Genomic DNA, 13,195 nt, shown 5'->3' on the forward strand with positions numbered 1-13,195 from the left:
TCTGGAACAAGTTCACGTGCAACCAAAGCAGAGAGAAGGGTAACTGGAGAGGCTGTGAGAAGAAAACTTAGAAAGATAATAAACATTGTGATACGACTTTTCCCAGAATAAAAATGATACCACAGGTTATAGTTTTCACTGAATGATTGGCCACCAAGGTGAACAGATCTTAAGAAAGGTCAAAAGATACCAGAGCTCCACTGGGCTTCATTCTACTATGACTCAAAGTTTGCTTCAAGGTCACAGCAAGGCAGGTGCGGAAAATGAGGGCAGTGTTTAGAAATTTTATAGCACTTAGACGCTGTCATGATAGCCAAGGATAGGATTAGCAGACTTGTCTCACTGACCACGGCGTAAGACTGCGTCAGGTACGACTGAGCTGAAGTGGCAAGGGGAGAGCTATGGAGTCACTCATGGTAGAATCACGTACTGGTCAGTGACATATTAAAAATTAAACCAACCGGCTAACCTGGTCCCCCCGGTCTTTCACCACCAACAGTCTGAGAAGCATGACTCTGTAATACACACGTAGAATTGAGGGCTCCATTTAAGAACTTGGGAAAGTGAAAAGTCTGGAACTGATGTCTTGGGAAAAAAACAGCATGACATACTAGGAGTATTCAAGTAGGAAAAAGGAAGACTCATAAGGAATGTGACAGATGAAGGTCTGACACGTAAAAACAGATTTCATGCATTTTGGCCTAGTCCCTAAAATGTGTGCAGTCTGCTATCTACAATCAATAGGATTTTGATCAAAACCTAACCTGAAAAGCATTCCTACGCTATTTTTTGTCAATATTTTTTTTTTTTTTGCGGTATGCGGGCCTCTCACTGTTGTGGCCTCCCCCGTTGCGGAGCACAGGCTCCGGACGCGCAGGCTCCGGACACGCAGGCTCAGCGGCCATGGCTCACGGGCCCAGCCGCTCCGCGGCATATGGGATCCTCCCAGACCGGGGCACGAACCCGTATCCCCTGCATCGGCAGGCGGACTCTCAACCACTTGCGCCACCAGGGAGGCCCTGTCAATATTTTTGATTGACAGAAATTTGAAGAACTACTATAACAAGAGACAACTTTCTTAGGAAAAAACAGCAGGCTGGCATGGAAGATATCCTAAAACATTTGTTGCTTTGAAGTATTTTCACCTGAATCACTGATAATTAATCAACAACCGTATCTTACGTTCTTCCTTACTTAAACCCTTTTTATATGCTGCCATTAACCCCATATGTGGTTCGAAAATTAGTCACAGATTCCCCATAAATGCTGTTTGGACTTATGTTACATACAACATGTGTTGGTGAAACATGACATTTTTGCCTGGTAGAGAAGAGGTTCTGATTACCAGGTCTGTTTGCAGTCACTGATATTCTGAAAACAATGCTTCCTCACTATAGCAGAATGATATACAGCCCAGCACTGCACTGAGCCTTTAAATCCCACTGCAAATTTTCCCAGGACAGGCTGTCATGGGGACACTCACATTCTCACTTTGGATGGACTTGACTTAAAAACTGCAAAGGCCAATTTACGTCCTTGCTGTGGAGGAGAAGCCCAGGCCTGACTGCAGCCTGAGGCATATGCTGTGTGTCAGGGCAGTGCATGGGAGGAGCCAACTCCAATCGAAACACTTGCCTGAGGATGTCCAAGCCCCACGCCCCACCCTAATTCCAGTTGGCTGCCAAGCACAACTTTAGCACTTGATCCTTTAAACCAGACTCAAGAAGGGGAGTGCAATTCTACTTTAAGGGCAGTCCTCTAGGAGCCGCTTTCTATCTTGAAAATGGTCTGGTTCTAAAAAGGATGTGTGGTACTGGATAAACAGATGCCGGTAAAGCACATTTTCAGTAATAATAAAGCACAGGGGAACTTCCCTGGTGGCGCAGTGGTTAAGAATCCGCCTGCCAATGCAGGGGACATGGGTTCAAGCCCTGGTCTGGGAAAATCCCACATGCCGCGGAGCAACTAAGCCTGTGCGCCACAACTACTGAGCCTGTGCTCTAGAGCCCGCGAGCCACAACCACTGAGCCCATGAGCCACAACCACTGAAGCCTGTGTTCCTAGAGCCCGTGCTCCGCAATGAGAAGCCACCGCAATGAGAAGCCCGCGCACAAGGGTGAGCAGCCTCCACTCGCGGCAACTAGAGAAAGCCCGCATGCAGCAACAAAGACCCAATGCAGCCAAAAGTAAATAAATAAATAAATTTATAAAACAAACAAACAAACAAAGCACAGGGTATTACTCTGGGGTTTACTCTAGGTATGTACTTGACAATGATGTTAAGATAGCATGGGCTATAATATTTCCTTGTGTTACCTGGATCTTCTTGGGAACTCGAAACAGAAGTTGGAAAAGTGACACTTACAAGCCACACGAGGACAGAGACAAGACAGTGGAATAGAAGGATGTCAGCTCACCGCTTCCTACGAAAACATCCAAATCACAACTAACTGCTCAACAACCATGGACCAAAAAAACCCTGGAAGCTACCAAAAAAAGATATACTACATCCAAAGACAAAGAAGCCACAACAAGATGGTAGGAGGGGGTGCAACTGCTATAAAATCAAATCCCATACCCACTGTGGGGGGGGGGGGCGACTCACAAGCTGGAAAATAATTACACCACAGAAGTTCTCCCACAGCAGTGAAAATTCTGAGTCCTACGTCAGGCTCCTCAGCCTGGGGGTCTGGTTACAAGAGGAAGGAGCCCTCAAGTCTGGCAGGGTTTGACTGCAGGAATTCCATAGGACAGTAGGAAACAGAAAGTCCACTCTTGGAGGGCACACACAGGGTCCTGTGCGTACTAGGAGCCAGGGAAAAAAGCAGTGACTTCATAAGACTCTGGGCAAGACCTACCTGCTAGTATTGGAGGGTCTCCTGCAGAGATGGGCATTGGCTGTGGTTCACTGAGGGTACAAAGACACTGGCGGCGGCAGTTCTGAGGAGTACTCATTGGCATGAGCCCTGCTGGAGGCTGCCATTTTCTCACCAAGTCCTGGCTCCACCCAACAGCCTGCAGGCTCCAGTGCTGGGATGCCTCAGGCTAAACAACCAGGAGGGCAGGAACACAGCCCCACCCATCAGCAGACAGCCTGCATAAAGTCTTCCTGAGCCTACAGCCCTCTAGGCATGCCCCTTGGCATGGCCCTACCTGCCAGAAGGACAAGACCCAGTTCCATGCACCAGTGGGCAGGAACCACTGCCTCCCACTGGGAAGCCTACACAAGCCTCTCAGACAGCCTCCTCCCCCAGGGGGCAGACAGCAGAAGCAAGAAAAACTACAACCCTGCAGCCTGGAATGGAAACTGCAAGCACAGAAAGTTAGACAAAATGAGATGGCAGAGGAATATGTCCCATATGAAAGAACAAGATAAAACCCCAGAAGAACCACTAAGTGAAGTGGAGATAGGCAATCTACCCAAAGAAGAATTTAGAGTAATGATAGTACAGATGATCCAAGATCTCAGAAAAATAATGGAGGCACAGATCAAGAAGATGCAAGAAATGTTTAACAAAGACCTTGAAGAACTAAAGAACAAACAAACTGAGATGAACAGTACAGTAACTGAAATGAAAAATACATTAGAAGGAACAAACAGCAGAATAACTGATGAAGAAGAACGGATAAGTGAACTGGAAGACAGAATGATGGAAATCACTGCCATGGAACAGAAGAAAGAAAAAAGAATGAAAATAAATGAAGACAGTCTCAGAGACCTCTGGGACAACACTGAACACACCAACATTCACATTACAGGGGTCCTGGAAGGAGGAGAGAGAGAGAAAGGACCTGAGGAAATACTGGAAGCATTAATAGCTGAAAACTTCCCTAACATGGGAAAGGAAATAGTCACCCAAGCCAGGAAGTGCAGAGAGTTCCAGGCAGGATAAACCCAAGGAGGAACACACTGAGACACACAGCAATCAAACTGACAAAAGTTAAAGACACAGAAAAAGGTATTAAAAGCAACAAGGGAAAAGCAACAAATAACACACAAGGGAATTCCCATAAGGTTATCAGCTGATTTCTTAGCAGAAATTCTGCAGGCCAGAAGGGAGTGGCACGATATATTTACAGTGACGAAAGGGAAGACCCGACAACCAAGAATACTCTACCCATCAAAGCTCTCATTCAGATTTGATGGAGAAATCAAAAGCTTTACAGACAAGCAAAAGCTAAGAGAATTCAGCACCACCAGACCAGCTTTACAACAAATTCTAAAGCAACTTCTCTCAGTAGAAAAGGAAAGGCCACAACTAGAAACAAGAAAATTATGAATAGAAAAGCTCTTTGGTAAAGGCAAACATACAGTAAAGGTAGGAAATCATCCACGCACAAATATGATATCAAAACCAGCAATGGTGAGAAGAGGAGAGCACAAATGCAAGAGATTGGAAATGCATTTGAAATTAAAAGACCAGCAATGTAAAGCAATCTTGTATATATATACACTGCTGTATCAAAACCTCATGGAAACTGCAAACTGAAAATCTACAATAGATACACACACACACAAGACAAAGGAATCCAAACACAACACTAACGTTAGTCATCCAATCACAAGAGAACAAAAGAGGAAAGGAAGAAAAAAAGACCCACAAAAACAAATCCAAAACAGTTAACAAAATGGCAATAGGAACATACATATTGATAACTACTTTAAACGTAAATGGATTAAGTGCTCCAACCAAAAGACACAGGCTCACTGAATGGATATAAAAACAAGACCTGTATATATGCTATCTACAAGAGACCCACTTCAGATCGAGGGACAGGTACAGACTGAAAGTGAGGGGATGCTAAAAGGTATTCCATGCAAATGGAAGTCCAAAGACAGCTGGAGTAGCAATACTCATATCAGACAAAATAGACTTTAAAATAAAGGCCGTTACAAGAGACAAAGAAGGACACGACACAATGATCAAGGGATCAATCCAAAAAGAAGATATAACAATTGTAACTGTATATATGCACCCAACATAGGAGCACTTCAGTATATAAGGGAAATAGTAACAGCCATAAAAGGAGAAATCGAAAGTAACACAATCATAGTGGGGGACTTTAACACCCCACTTTCACCAATGGACAGATCATCCAGACAGAAAATCAATAAGGAAACACAGGCCTTACATGACACATTAGACCGGGTGGACTTAATTGATATTTACAGAGCATTCCATCCAAAAGCAGCAGAATGCACATTCTTCACAAGTGCCCACGGAACATTCTCCAGGACTGATCACATGCTGGGCCAACAAAGTGAGCCTCAGTAAATTTAAGAAAACTGAAATCACATCAAGCATCTTTTCCGATGACAACACCATGAGGCTAGAAATCAACTACAAGAAAAAAACTGTAAAACACTCAAACATGTGGAGGCTAAACAACAATAATGCTACTCCACAACCACTGGATCCCTGAAGAGATCAAAGAGGAAATCAAAAAATACCTGGAGACAAATGAAGATGAAAGCACAATGATCCAAAACCTATGGAACGCAGAAAAAGCAATTCTGAGAGGGTACTTTATAGCAATACAATCTCACCTCAGCAAACAAGAAGAATCTCAAATAAGCAACCTAACCTTACACCTAAAGCAACTAGAGAAAAAAGAACAAACAGAACCCAAAGTTCGTAGAAGGAAAGAAATCATAAAGATTAGAGCAGAAGTAAATGAAACAGAGATGAAGAAAACAATAGCAAAGATCAATGAAACTAAAAGCCGGTTCTCTGAAAAGACAAACAAAATTGATAAACTTCTAGGCAGACTCATCAAGAAAAAAAACAGAGGGCTCAGATCAATAAAATTCGAAATGAAAAAGAAGTTACAACTGACACCCACCACAGAAATACAAAGGATCATAAGCGACTGCTACAAGCAACCATATGCCAATAAAATGGACAACATGGAAAAAATGGACAAATTCTTAGAAAGGTACAACCTTCTAAGACGAACTAGGAAGAAATAGAAAATATGAACAGACTAATCACACAAGTAGTGAAATTGAAACTGTGTTTAAAATCTTGCAACAAACAGAAGTCCAGGACCAGATGGCTTCACAGGCAAAGTCTCTCAAACATTTAGAGAAGACTTAACACCTACCCGTCTGAAACTGTTCCAAAAACGTGCAGAGAAAGGAACAGTCTCAAACCCACTCTATGAGGCCACCATCACCCTGATATCAAACCAGACAAAGATACCACACAAAAAAAGAAAATTACAGGCCAATATCACAGATGAACTCAGGTGCAAAAATCCTCAACAAAATATTAGCAATCCCAATCCTCCAATACTTTAAAAGGATCATACACCATGAGCAAGTGGGATTTATGCCAGGGATGCAAGGATTCTTCAATATCCACAAATCAATCAGTGTGATACACCACATCAACAAACTGAAGAATATAAACCACATGATCATCTCAAGCAATGCAGAAAAAGCTTTTGACAAAGTTCAACACCCACTTATAAAAACTTTCCAGAAAGTGGGCACAGAGGGAACATACCTCAACATAATAAAGGCCGTATATGACAAACCCACAGCAAACATCATTCTCAGTGGTGAAAAACTGAAAGCATTTCCTCTAAGATCAGGAACAAGACAAGGATGTCCACTCTCACCACTTTTGTTCAGCATAGTTTTGGAAGTCCTAGCCATGGCAGTCAGAGAAGAAAAAGAAATAAAAGGAATCCAAATTGGAAAAGAAGAAGTAAAACTGACACTGTTTGCAGATGACATGATACTATACATACAAAATCCTAAAGTTGCCACCAGAAAACCACTACAGCTCATTAATGAGTTTGGTAAAATTGCAGGATACAAAATTAATACACAGCAATCTGTTGTGTTTCTATACACTAACAATGAAAGATCAGAAAGAGTAATTAAAGAAACAATCCCATTTACCATCGCATCAAAAAGAATAAACTACCTAGGAAGAAACCCACCTAAGGCGGCAAAAGACCTGTACACTGAAAACTATGTCACTGATGAAAGAAATCAAAGATGACACACAGATGGAAAGATATAGCATATTCTTGGATTGGAAGAATCAATATTGTGAAAATGACTATACCACCCAAGGCAATCTACAGATTCAATGCAATCCCTATCAAACTACCAATGGCACTTTTCACAGAACTAGAACGAAAAATCCTAAAATTTGTATGGAGGCACAAAAGATCCTGAATAGCCAAAGCAATCTTGAGAAAGAAAACTGGAGCTGGAGGAATCAGGCTCCCTGACTTCAGACTATACTTCCAAGCTACAGTCATCAAAACAGGATGGTACTGGCACAAAAACAGAAATCTAGCTCAATGGAACAGGATAGAAAGCCCAGAGATAAACCCACACACCTATGGTCAATAAATGTATGACAAAGGAGGCAAGACTATACACTGGAGAAAAGGCAATCTCTTCAATAAATGGTGCTGGTAAAACTGGACAGCTACATGTAAAAGAATAAAATTAGAACACTCTCCAACACCATACTGAAAAATAAACTCAAAATGGATTAAAGATCTAAATGTAAGACCAGATACTATAAAACTCTTAGAGGAAAACATAGGCAGAACACTCTTTGCCATAAACCGCAGCAAGATCTTTTTTTTTTTTTTTTTTTTTTGCGGTATGCGGGCCTCTCACTGTTGTGGCCTCCCCCGTTGCGGAGCACAGGCTCCGGACGCACAGGCTCCGGACGCGCAGGCTCAGCGGCCATGGCTCACGGGCCCAGCCGCTCCGCGGCATATGGGATCCTCCCAGACTGGGGCACGAACCCGTATCCCCTGCATCGGCAGGCGGACTCTCAACCACTTGCGCCACCAGGGAGGCCCGCAAGATCTTTTTTGATCTGTCTCCTAGAGTAATGGAAATAAAAACAAAAAGAAACAAACGGGACCTAATTAAACTCAGAAGCTTTTGTACATCAAAGGAAAGCATAAACAAAACGAAAAGACAACCCACAGAATGGGAAAAAATATTTGCAAACGATGCGACTGACAAGGCGTTAATCTCCAAAATTTACAAACAGCTCATGTGACTCAATATCAAAAAAAACAAGCAACTGAATCAAAAAATGGGCAGAAGACCTAAATAGATGTTTCTCCAAAGGAGACATACGGATGGCCAAGAGGCACATGAAAACATGCTCAACATCATTAATTAGAGAAATGCAATCAAAACTATAATGAGATATTACCTCACACCAGTCGGATGGCCATCATCAAAAAGCCTAGGAGCAGTAAATGCTGGAGAGGGTGTGGAGAAAAGGGAACCCTCCTACACTGTTGGTGGGAATGTAAATTGGTGGAGCCACTATGGAGAACAGTATGGAGGTTCCTTAAAAAACTAAAAATAGAGCTACCGTATGATCCAGCAATCCCACTCCTGGGCACGTATCCGGAGAATAACATGGTTCGAAAAGATACACGGACCCCAATGTTCACTGCAGGGCTGTTTACAATAGCTAATACATGGAAGCAACCTAAATGTCCATCGACAGATGAATGGATAAAGAAGGTGCAGTACATATATACAATGGAATATTACTCAGCCATTAAAAAGAATGAAATAATGCCATTTGCAGCAACATGGATGGACCTGGAGATTATCATACTAAGTGATGTAAGTCAGACGGAGAAAGATAAATATCATATGATATTGCTGATATGCGGAATCTAAAAAGAATGATACAAATGACCTTCTTTACAAAACAGAAACCGCCTCACAGATTTAAAGAATGTACTTATGGTTACCGGGGGAAGAGGTGTGGGGGAGGGATAGAGTGGGAGTCTGGGATTGACATGTACCCGCTGCTATATTTAAAATAGATAACCAACAAGGAGCTACTGTATAGCACAGAGGACTTGGCTCAGTATTCTGTAATTACCTAAATGGGAAAAGAATTTGAAAAAGAATAGACACATGTATCTGTATAACTGAATCCCTTTGCTGTGTCTACCTGAAACTAATACAACATTGTTAATCAACTGTACTCTAATGTAAAATAAAATTTTTTTAAAAAAAGATTTTAGGGCCTCCCTGGTGGCGCAAGTGGTTGAGAGTCCGCCTGCCGATGCAGGGGATACGGGTTCGTGCCCCGGTCTGGGAGGATCCCATATGCCGCGGAGCGGCTGGGCCCGTGAGCCATGGCCGCTGAGCCTGTGCGTCCGGAGCCTGCGCGTCCGGAGCCTGTGCTCCGCAACGGGGGAGGCCACAACAGTGAGAGGCCCGCATACCGCAAAAAAAAAAAAAAAAAAAAAAGATTTTAAAGTAGAAAAAATTAAATTCAGAAAAGTGCAAAGAAGGGAATGATCATTTATATTCTTATCACCCAGAATTAAACATGGTTAATCTCTTGACAGGAAACAAAACAAAACAAAACAAAAAAACACCAAAAAACCCCCACTATGACTTAGTTGTGGTCACTCCATTTCCAGGGGATGGTTGCACATCATAGAGAAGAGCCTGGTTGCTAATAGTTAAGCAAAGAGTGAACCATAAGAGGTTTTCAGAAGCTCTGGAAATACAACACTGTAAGAGCCGATACCATCTTGGGATCTGTATAGATTTAGGTTTTACCTTGGCTGCTCATAAAGAAGATTAATTACAGTAATGCAGTAGTAGTTGAATTGTGCACTAAAAGCAGCGTCTAGCCTTATATACCGTGCATGGTAGGTGCTCAATAAAACTGAATTAGCTTGAGATTCCAAGGCAGACTAAAGATCCAAATGAAAAATAAACTTGGCTCTGCCATTTAGCAAGCCAGGCTGCCCTAGGAAAGTCACTTCACTTCTTTGAAACTTCTCAGCTCTTCTACCATCTTATCCCCAGAGACAATATCTTGCGGCTCAGTGGAAACTGCCGTTCCTCCAACTTATTGAGTGGTTAGTAAATTCTCAACATTTCATTCTCACTCCAAGCTAGAGGTAGAGCCTTACACAATTGAGTACATCATGGAAAGCACAGAGGCATCAATACATATCTGTCTGTGATGATGGAGATAAGATGGCAAAGAAGACCATTAATCAAACTCGTTTGAATAATGTATTACCATTATCTGGATTACACCTCCCCCACCACTGGTGTCCTGTTGCTTACCAGTCTAGATGGACGGCTGGATAAAAATGAACAGCTAAGCCCGACATTTTAGATGAAATTGAAACGATAGCTCAATTGAGTAAAGTACGGGGGCCATTCCACCTTGGTTGATTCAAGCTTTCTGTTTCAACGACAGCCACTTTAATCAGAGGGCGTCCCAGAGACTAATTTCGATGGCTTTTGCACCTCTAGGAAGACTGGTTACTGAAGCATAACTCTAAGACCTTATCGAGCCAGAACTGCTTGTGCATATTTCTTGAAATCATCTCCACACTTTCTCTATCTATGCGTGGCACTGTCAGGGACGTAGAGATGTCTCTAGAAGACTGCACTTGCCTTCAAGGTCCTGACATGTGAGATTGGGTCACAAGGCATTTATTCCTTTATTTGACAGATGTTTCTTGGGTGCCTACCCCCTGCCAGGCACTGTCTGAGAACAAGGAGTCTAAGTAGGAAATGGCCCTACTGGGGGAGGGGTGCTTTAGCCAGAGCCGTACGGAAGCTTCTCTGGAGATGAGCCACACTGAGCTGGGCCAGGATCTGGGGGGATAAAATAAGAGCAGGGGGCAGGTTCTGACTGCAGATGGCAGGAGAAGAATGGTCAAGTGCTGATGAAATCGGGAGGGTGGTGAGGAAGCTGACTCAGTGAGGGCAGGGCCAACCAGGAAAGGTTTCCCGGAGGAGCCCTGGTGCTGTGCCTTAAAGGCTAAAGAAAAGGGCATAGGTTGGCGAGGACAGCCTGCATTGCCTCCAGGACGGTCTTGCTTCCCTTGAGATCTTATGACGTTACACTATGCAACCAGGTTTGGAGATCATTTTAATCTCCCTGGTGAGAGCGTAGCTTTCTTTTCCTTTCTGGTTTCAAAATGACATCATCAAGACACAGCATACGTGACGGCAGCTTCACAGCCCGGCTAGGATGCTACTGATAAATCAACTGGGAAATTAAAACAATAGACTAAGGAAAAGAAAAGCCTTCTTCAGACGTCTATTTTTCCATCTTAATTACCCACAGGAAGATCCAGAGCAGGTGTTCAGTACCTGAAAATTTACGGGTAATTATTTGGCGGCTCAACCCTCGGGTATACTGGGGTGTAATCCTTTTAATGCTAAGCAGTTTCACAGTAACAGGGATTGGACACTTACCTAAATATGATCATTTTGTGTGCTTTAAAAGAGAGAACATCTGTTTTTCTCTGTGCATTGCCCTCCATAATATCCCCCAACACTCATATATTTTCCTCCTATATAATATCCATGGAACGGGTTACTTTTCGAAAAGGGCGGATGTTGATCTAATTCAACTTAAGACGAGGAGTGGTGGTGGGCTGAGGTTGGCCCCCTTACTCACAGCAAGCCTGGGTGGGGGGACCCAACAGGCTGATGGGACCTAGCAGAGACACACTGTTGATGGCTCTAAGAAATCTCGTGAGGAAGCGGCGATGACGGTGCATGCTATTCCCCCGGAAAACTGGGTCTGCTTTAGGAACGCCAGCTCTCGGCCGTGCTGCTGTTCATTAACCTTCTCGAACTGACCGGGTGGCCTTCCAAAGTCATGCCTCTGCAACAGAGCCTTCCTGGAAGTATACACACTGTTCTCTCCCAGAGATTCTCTCCTGGTGAGGAGCCACGGAGAGAACCTACCTGAATCTTGACCTCAGAACTTGGGACGCGCCACTGATCCAAAACCACCAGGTTCGCTTAGTGAACAGAGATAACCTGGTGACATCCAAGCTGCTCTAAACAAAAGCCCAAATGTAAAAGCAGCCTTCCTGTCTGGTATGGACTCGTGGTACTTCGTGACAACTGCTCAAAGAAGCTGTAGATGGAGAATGGCCACAGTTTGGTTTTCTAGAAGAAAAGCTCATGTCTAAGCTAATGGCTGATGACCCAAAGGGACTATGAGCTCCTGAACGGCAGGCAGGGTGATGACTTGCTGACTTTGCCTTTCTAGCACCAAAAAGGATATTCAGTGTAACAGATGCTCAGTAAAAGCAGGCGAGCAGAAATGAATGTCAGCGTGCACACAGACTCTCTTTGTGCCTTCTATTTAATAAAAGGAAGAAGTCTGAGAAGAGTCTTGAATATCCATGAGGGCCTTAGTCATCTCTAGTCCATGGGACTTCACTCTGCCTGGATGGTGTGGGTGGTATTCGAGGCTCGGAGGCACAGCCTCCCACCATAGTGAAGGAAATGCACAAAGCCTCGATCGTGTGACTCATGACGAGGGCAAATGGAAGCCTGGGCTTCTCTGCCTGGGCCTGTGGCCTCCACGTCAAGGCCCCTGGGACGTGTGCACCGAAACACCTGGGGATCTTGGTAAAATGCAGATTCTGATTCTGTACGTCTGGGGGCCCAGATTCTGTATTTCTCACAATCCCCCACATGCTACTGTCCCAGTCTTTGCGCCACACTTTGAATAACAAGGCTCTAGGGAGGCGTTTCAGAGTGGCCTCCTCCCACCAAAAGCAAGATGTTCTCAGATAGTTCACGTGGAGAAAGTTACTTCCTTTAGGAAGAAAGCCTCAGTTTGGGCTAGTCTTACCACTTCTGTGATACTAGCCCAACTCCTTAGACAGAGAGAAAGGCAGCAGGAGGTAGTGGAGAGAACGGGCCCCAGGCACCCAGCCCTGGGCAGGTACCAGTGACAAGCACCAGGATTTAATAACACTGCCTCGTATCCACTGTATTTATTGGACGGCACCTTCTATCATGTCAAGGGATGCTGATTTTCTGACTGAGCTAGTGATACAGCATTTCCCTTAAAATTTTCCTTAGTTTACAAGCCAGTCAAAAAATGGGCAGAAGACCTAAATAGACATTTCTCCAAAGAAGACATACAGATGGCCAAGAGGACATGAAAAGATGCTCAACATTACTAATTATCAGAGGAATGCAAATCAAAGCGACAGTGAGGTATCACCTCACAGCGGTTAGAATGGGCATCATCAGAAAATCTACAAACACATGCTGGAGAGGGTGTGGAGAAAAGGGAGTCCCACTACTGGGCATATACCCAGAAAAACCCATAATTCAAAAGACACATGCACCCCAATGTTCACTGCAGCACTATTTACAATAGCCTGGTCATGG

The 13,195-nt window shown here is 43.7% G+C and overlaps 1 protein-coding gene across 2 annotated transcripts in view; it reads right to left on the minus strand.

Moving 5' to 3' along the window:
* The window catches only part of PDZRN3 (PDZ domain containing ring finger 3), a 252,345-nt gene that overhangs the window by 10,639 nt on the left and 228,511 nt on the right, over nt 1–13,195 (minus strand). The window lies entirely within an intron of this gene.

Source organism: Mesoplodon densirostris, chromosome 10 (genome assembly GCF_025265405.1).
Source record: "Mesoplodon densirostris isolate mMesDen1 chromosome 10, mMesDen1 primary haplotype, whole genome shotgun sequence".
Taxonomy (NCBI): Eukaryota; Metazoa; Chordata; class Mammalia; order Artiodactyla; family Ziphiidae; genus Mesoplodon; species Mesoplodon densirostris.